The sequence below is a fragment of the Coregonus lavaretus genome (genome assembly GCF_964263955.1).
Source record: "Coregonus lavaretus genome assembly, chromosome: 32".
Classification (NCBI taxonomy): domain Eukaryota; kingdom Metazoa; phylum Chordata; class Actinopteri; order Salmoniformes; family Salmonidae; genus Coregonus; species Coregonus lavaretus.
The window spans coordinates 1,410,001-1,417,500 of record NC_140019.1 but is presented as its reverse complement, the minus strand read 5'-3'; positions in this window follow the sequence as shown (position 1 = coordinate 1,417,500).

Here is a 7,500-nt window from a genome sequence, read left to right as displayed (position 1 = left end):
TTAGAAAAGTGAAAAAAAAAAATAGGGGTCAGAACGGTTGATGTTCCTATACGAGTTAAGAAAAACCCTTTTAGGTAATGGAAGTTCATCATAAAAGAGGATAATAGACCAAATTTGGGACCTCTAGCTCATCGGGAAGTATTTTTAAACATTATTTGAAAAAATCGGAAAAATCGGCCGAAATTGCACTATGTCCCTTCGTGCATGGTAACCCAAATGAGAACCAGGGGGAACGGCTCCTGACTCACACAAGGCCGACATGGGTGCTCTTGGTCGGATTGGGTTGTGGGTCAGACACCCCCACATGGAAGACCGCCGGCGGTCGATGGGAGAACCAGAGACCGACTCCTGGCTCACGGAAGGCCGATTTGGGTGCACTTGGTCGGATTGGGTTGTGGGTCAGACACCCCAACATGGTTGTCCGTCGGCGGACACCAGGAGAACCAGGGACCGACTCCTGGCTCACGGAAGGCCGATTTGATGCACTTTTTTCGGATTGGGGTGGTGGTCAGACACCCCCATATGGAAATCATCCGGTTGACAACAGGAGAACCAGGGACCGACTCCTGGCTCCCGGAAGGCCGATTTGATGCACTTTTTTCGGATTGGGATGTTGGTCAGACACCCCCATATGGAAATCATCCGGTTGACAACAGGAGAACCAGGGACCGACTCCTGGCTCCCGGAAGGCCGATTTTGATGCACTTTTCTCGGATTGGGTTGGTGGTCAGACACCCCCATATGGAAATCATCCGGTTGACACTATGAGAACCAGGGACCGACTCCTGGCTCCCGGAAGGCCGATTTTGATGCACTTTTCTCGGATTGGGTTGGTGGTCAGACACCCCCATATGGAAATCATCCGGTTGACACTATGAGAACCAGGGACCGACTCCTGCCTCACGGAAGGCCGATTTTGATGCACTTTTCTCGGATTGGGTTGGTGGTCAGACACCCCCATATGGAAACCATCCGGTTGACACTATGAGAACCAGGGACCGACTCCTGCCTCACGGAAGGCCGATTTTGATGCACTTTTCTCGGATTGGGTTGGTGGTCAGACACCCCCATATGGAAACCATCCGGTTGACATTAGGAGAACCAGGGACCGACTCCTGGCTCCCGGAAGGCCGATTTTGATGCACTTTTCTCGGATTGGGTTGGTGGTCAGACACCCCCATATGGAAACCATCCGGTTGACACCAGGAGAACCAGGGACCGACTCCTGGCTCCCGGAAGGCCGATTTTGATGCACTTTTCTCGGATTGGGATGTTGGTCAGACACCCCCATATGGAAATCATCCGGTTGACACTATGAGAACCAGGGACCGACTCCTGCCTCACGGAAGGCCGATTTTGATGCACTTTTCTCGGATTGGGTTGGTGGTCAGACACCCCCATATGGAAATCATCCGGTTGACACTATGAGAACCAGGGACCGACTCCTGGCTCCCGGAAGGCCGATTTTGATGCACTTTTCTCGGATTGGGTTGGTGGTCAGACACCCCCATATGGAAACCATCCGGTTGACACTATGAGAACCAGGGACCGACTCCTGCCTCACGGAAGGCCGATTTTGATGCACTTTTCTCGGATTGGGTTGGTGGTCAGACACCCCCATATGGAAACCATCCGGTTGACATTAGGAGAACCAGGGACCGACTCCTGGCTCCCGGAAGGCCGATTTTGATGCACTTTTCTCGGATTGGGTTGGTGGTCAGACACCCCCATATGGAAACCATCCGGTTGACACTATGAGAACCAGGGACCGACTCCTGCCTCACGGAAGGCCGATTTTGATGCACTTTTCTCGGATTGGGTTGGTGGTCAGACACCCCCATATGGAAACCATCCGGTTGACATTAGGAGAACCAGGGACCGACTCCTGGCTCCCGGAAGGCCGATTTTGATGCACTTTTCTCGGATTGGGTTGGTGGTCAGACACCCCCATATGGAAACCATCCGGTTGACACTATGAGAACCAGGGACCGACTCCTGCCTCACGGAAGGCCGATTTTGATGCACTTTTCTCGGATTGGGTTGGTGGTCAGACACCCCCATATGGAAACCATCCGGTTGACATTAGGAGAACCAGGGACCGACTCCTGGCTCCCGGAAGGCCGATTTTGATGCACTTTTCTCGGATTGGGTTGGTGGTCAGACACCCCCATATGGAAACCATCCGGTTGACACTATGAGAACCAGGGACCGACTCCTGCCTCACGGAAGGCCGATTTTGATGCACTTTTCTCGGATTGGGTTGGTGGTCAGACACCCCCATATGGAAACCATCCGGTTGACATTAGGAGAACCAGGGACCGACTCCTGGCTCCCGGAAGGCCGATTTTGATGCACTTTTCTCGGATTGGGTTGGTGGTCAGACACCCCCATATGGAAACCATCCGGTTGACACTATGAGAACCAGGGACCGACTCCTGCCTCACGGAAGGCCGATTTTGATGCACTTTTCTCGGATTGGGTTGGTGGTCAGACACCCCCATATGGAAACCATCCGGTTGACATTAGGAGAACCAGGGACCGACTCCTGGCTCCCGGAAGGCCGATTTTGATGCACTTTTCTCGGATTGGGTTGGTGGTCAGACACCCCCATATGGAAACCATCCGGTTGACATTAGGAGAACCAGGGACCGACTCCTGGCTCCCGGAAGGCCGATTTTGATGCACTTTTCTCGGATTGGGTTGGTGGTCAGACACCCCCATATGGAAACCATCCGGTTGACACTATGAGAACCAGGGACCGACTCCTGCCTCACGGAAGGCCGATTTTGATGCACTTTTCTCGGATTGGGTTGGTGGTCAGACACCCCCATATGGAAACCATCCGGTTGACACTATGAGAACCAGGGACCGACTCCTGCCTCACGGAAGGCCGATTTTGATGCACTTTTCTCGGATTGGGTTGGTGGTCAGACACCCCCATATGGAAACCATCCGGTTGACATTAGGAGAACCAGGGACCGACTCCTGGCTCCCGGAAGGCCGATTTTGATGCACTTTTCTCGGATTGGGTTGGTGGTCAGACACCCCCATATGGAAACCATCCGGTTGACATTAGGAGAACCAGGGACCGACTCCTGGCTCCCGGAAGGCCGATTTTGATGCACTTTTCTCGGATTGGGTTGGTGGTCAGACACCCCCATATGGAAACCATCCGGTTGACATTAGGAGAACCAGGGACCGACTCCTGGCTCCCGGAAGGCCGATTTTGATGCACTTTTCTCGGATTGGGTTGGTGGTCAGACACCCCCATATGGAAACCATCCGGTTGACACCAGGAGAACCAGGGACCGACTCCTGGCTCCCGGAAGGCCGATTTTGATGCACTTTTCTCGGATTGGGATGTTGGTCAGACACCCCCATATGGAAATCATCCGGTTGACACTATGAGAACCAGGGACCGACTCCTGCCTCACGGAAGGCCGATTTTGATGCACTTTTCTCGGATTGGGTTGGTGGTCAGACACCCCCATATGGAAATCATCCGGTTGACACTATGAGAACCAGGGACCGACTCCTGGCTCCCGGAAGGCCGATTTTGATGCACTTTTCTCGGATTGGGTTGGTGGTCAGACACCCCCATATGGAAACCATCCGGTTGACACTATGAGAACCAGGGACCGACTCCTGCCTCACGGAAGGCCGATTTTGATGCACTTTTCTCGGATTGGGTTGGTGGTCAGACACCCCCATATGGAAACCATCCGGTTGACATTAGGAGAACCAGGGACCGACTCCTGGCTCCCGGAAGGCCGATTTTGATGCACTTTTCTCGGATTGGGTTGGTGGTCAGACACCCCCATATGGAAACCATCCGGTTGACACTATGAGAACCAGGGACCGACTCCTGCCTCACGGAAGGCCGATTTTGATGCACTTTTCTCGGATTGGGTTGGTGGTCAGACACCCCCATATGGAAACCATCCGGTTGACATTAGGAGAACCAGGGACCGACTCCTGGCTCCCGGAAGGCCGATTTTGATGCACTTTTCTCGGATTGGGTTGGTGGTCAGACACCCCCATATGGAAACCATCCGGTTGACACTATGAGAACCAGGGACCGACTCCTGCCTCACGGAAGGCCGATTTTGATGCACTTTTCTCGGATTGGGTTGGTGGTCAGACACCCCCATATGGAAACCATCCGGTTGACATTAGGAGAACCAGGGACCGACTCCTGGCTCCCGGAAGGCCGATTTTGATGCACTTTTCTCGGATTGGGTTGGTGGTCAGACACCCCCATATGGAAACCATCCGGTTGACACTATGAGAACCAGGGACCGACTCCTGCCTCACGGAAGGCCGATTTTGATGCACTTTTCTCGGATTGGGTTGGTGGTCAGACACCCCCATATGGAAACCATCCGGTTGACATTAGGAGAACCAGGGACCGACTCCTGGCTCCCGGAAGGCCGATTTTGATGCACTTTTCTCGGATTGGGTTGGTGGTCAGACACCCCCATATGGAAACCATCCGGTTGACACTATGAGAACCAGGGACCGACTCCTGCCTCACGGAAGGCCGATTTTGATGCACTTTTCTCGGATTGGGTTGGTGGTCAGACACCCCCATATGGAAACCATCCGGTTGACATTAGGAGAACCAGGGACCGACTCCTGGCTCCCGGAAGGCCGATTTTGATGCACTTTTCTCGGATTGGGTTGGTGGTCAGACACCCCCATATGGAAACCATCCGGTTGACATTAGGAGAACCAGGGACCGACTCCTGGCTCCCGGAAGGCCGATTTTGATGCACTTTTCTCGGATTGGGTTGGTGGTCAGACACCCCCATATGGAAACCATCCGGTTGACACTATGAGAACCAGGGACCGACTCCTGCCTCACGGAAGGCCGATTTTGATGCACTTTTCTCGGATTGGGTTGGTGGTCAGACACCCCCATATGGAAACCATCCGGTTGACACTATGAGAACCAGGGACCGACTCCTGCCTCACGGAAGGCCGATTTTGATGCACTTTTCTCGGATTGGGTTGGTGGTCAGACACCCCCATATGGAAACCATCCGGTTGACATTAGGAGAACCAGGGACCGACTCCTGGCTCCCGGAAGGCCGATTTTGATGCACTTTTCTCGGATTGGGTTGGTGGTCAGACACCCCCATATGGAAACCATCCGGTTGACATTAGGAGAACCAGGGACCGACTCCTGGCTCCCGGAAGGCCGATTTTGATGCACTTTTCTCGGATTGGGTTGGTGGTCAGACACCCCCATATGGAAACCATCCGGTTGACACTATGAGAACCAGGGACCGACTCCTGCCTCACGGAAGGCCGATTTTGATGCACTTTTCTCGGATTGGGTTGGTGGTCAGACACCCCCATATGGAAATCATCCGGTTGACACTATGAGAACCAGGGACCGACTCCTGGCTCCCGGAAGGCCGATTTTGATGCACTTTTCTCGGATTGGGTTGGTGGTCAGACACCCCCATATGGAAACCATCCGGTTGACACCAGGAGAACCAGGGACCGACTCCTGGCTCCCGGAAGGCCGATTTTGATGCACTTTTCTCGGATTGGGTTGGTGGTCAGACACCCCCATATGGAAACCATCCGGTTGACACCAGGAGAACCAGGGACCGACTCCTGGCTCCCGGAAGGCCGATTTTGATGCACTTTTCTCGGATTGGGTTCTTGGTCAGACACCCCCATATGGTAAACCGCCGGCGGACACTAGGAGAACCAGGGGAGGCTATTACCTCACACATGGGGGTTTTGGGTGCCCTTGGCCGGCTTGGGGGTGACCCCAAGAGTGGGTCCAAGACCCCACACCCGGATCCATCCACAGGGGGGCGCCACATGTCATTTTAAGCCTGATTTCACTAGGGGAACCAGGGGATGATCTTAACTCACAAATGGGGGTTTTGGGTGCCCATGGCCGGCTTGGGGGTGACCCCAAGAGGGGGTCCAAGACCCCACAGCCGGATCCATCCACAGGGGGGCGCCACATGTCATTTTAAGCCTGATTTCACTATGGGTACCCAGGGGAGGCTGTTCACTCACACATGGGGGTTTTGGGTGCCCATTGAAGGCATGGCCAGCTTGGGGGGGACCCCAAGAAGGGGTCCAAGACCCCACAGCCGGATCCATCCACAGGGGGGCGCCACATGTCACTTTAGGCCGGATTTCACTATGGGTACCCAGGGGAGGCTGTTCACTCACACATGGGGGTTTTGGGTGCCCATTGAAGGCATGGCCAGCTTGGGGGGGACCCCAAGAAGGGGTCCAAGCACCCACAGCCGGATCTATCCACAGGGGGGCGCCACATGTCATTTTAAGCCTGATTTCACTATGGGTACCCAGGGGAGGCTGTTCACTCACACATGGGGGTTTGGGGTGCCCATGGTCGGCATGGATGGCTTGGGGGGGACCCCAAGAAGGGGTCCAAGCACCCACAGCCGGATCTATCCACAGGGGGGCGCCACATGTCATTTTAAGCCTGATTTCACTATGGGGACCCAGGGGAGGCTGTTCACTCACACATGGGGGTTTTGGGTGCCCATGGTCGGCATGGCTGGCTTGGGGGAGACCCCAAGAAGGGGTCCAAGCACCCCCACCAAGATCCATCCACAGGGGGGCGCCACAGGTCACTTTAAGCCTGATTTCACTATGGGTACCCAGGGGAGGCTGTTCACTCACACATGGGGGTTTTGGGTGCCCATGGTCGGCATGGCTGGCTTGGGGGAGACCCCAAGAAGGGGTCCAAGCACCCCCACCAAGATCCATCCACAGGGGGGCGCCACAGGTCATTTTAGGCCTGATTTCACTATGGGGACACAGGGGAGGCTTTTCACTCACACATCGGGGTTTTGGGTGCCCTTGGTCGGCATGGCTGGCTTGGAGGAGACCCCAAGAAGGGGTCCAAGCACCCCCACCAAGATCCATCCACAGGGGGGCGCCACAGGTCACTTTAAGCCGGATTTCACTATGGGGACACAGGGGAGGCTTTTCACTCACACATGGGGGTTTTGGGTGCCCATGGTCGGCATGGCTGGCTTGGGGGAGACCCCAAGAAGGGGTCCAAGCACCCCCACCAAGATCCATCCACAGGGGGGCGCCACAGGTCACTTTAAGCCGGATTTCACTATGGGGACACAGGGGAGGCTTTTCACTCACACATCGGGGTTTTGGGTGCCCTTGGTCGGCATGGCTGGCTTGGAGGAGACCCCAAGAAGGGGTCCAAGCACCCCCACCAAGATCCATCCACAGGGGGGCGCCACAGGTCACTTTAAGCCGGATTTCACTATGGGTACCCAGGGGAGGCTGTTCACTCACACATGGGGGTTTTGGGTGCCCATGGTCGGCATGGCTGGCTTGGAGGAGACCCCAAGAAGGGGTCCAAGCACCCCCACCAAGATCCATCCACAGGGGGGCGCCACAGGTCACTTTAAGCCGGATTTCACTATGGGTACCCAGGGGAGGCTGTTCACTCACACATGGGGGTTTTGGGTGCCCATGGTC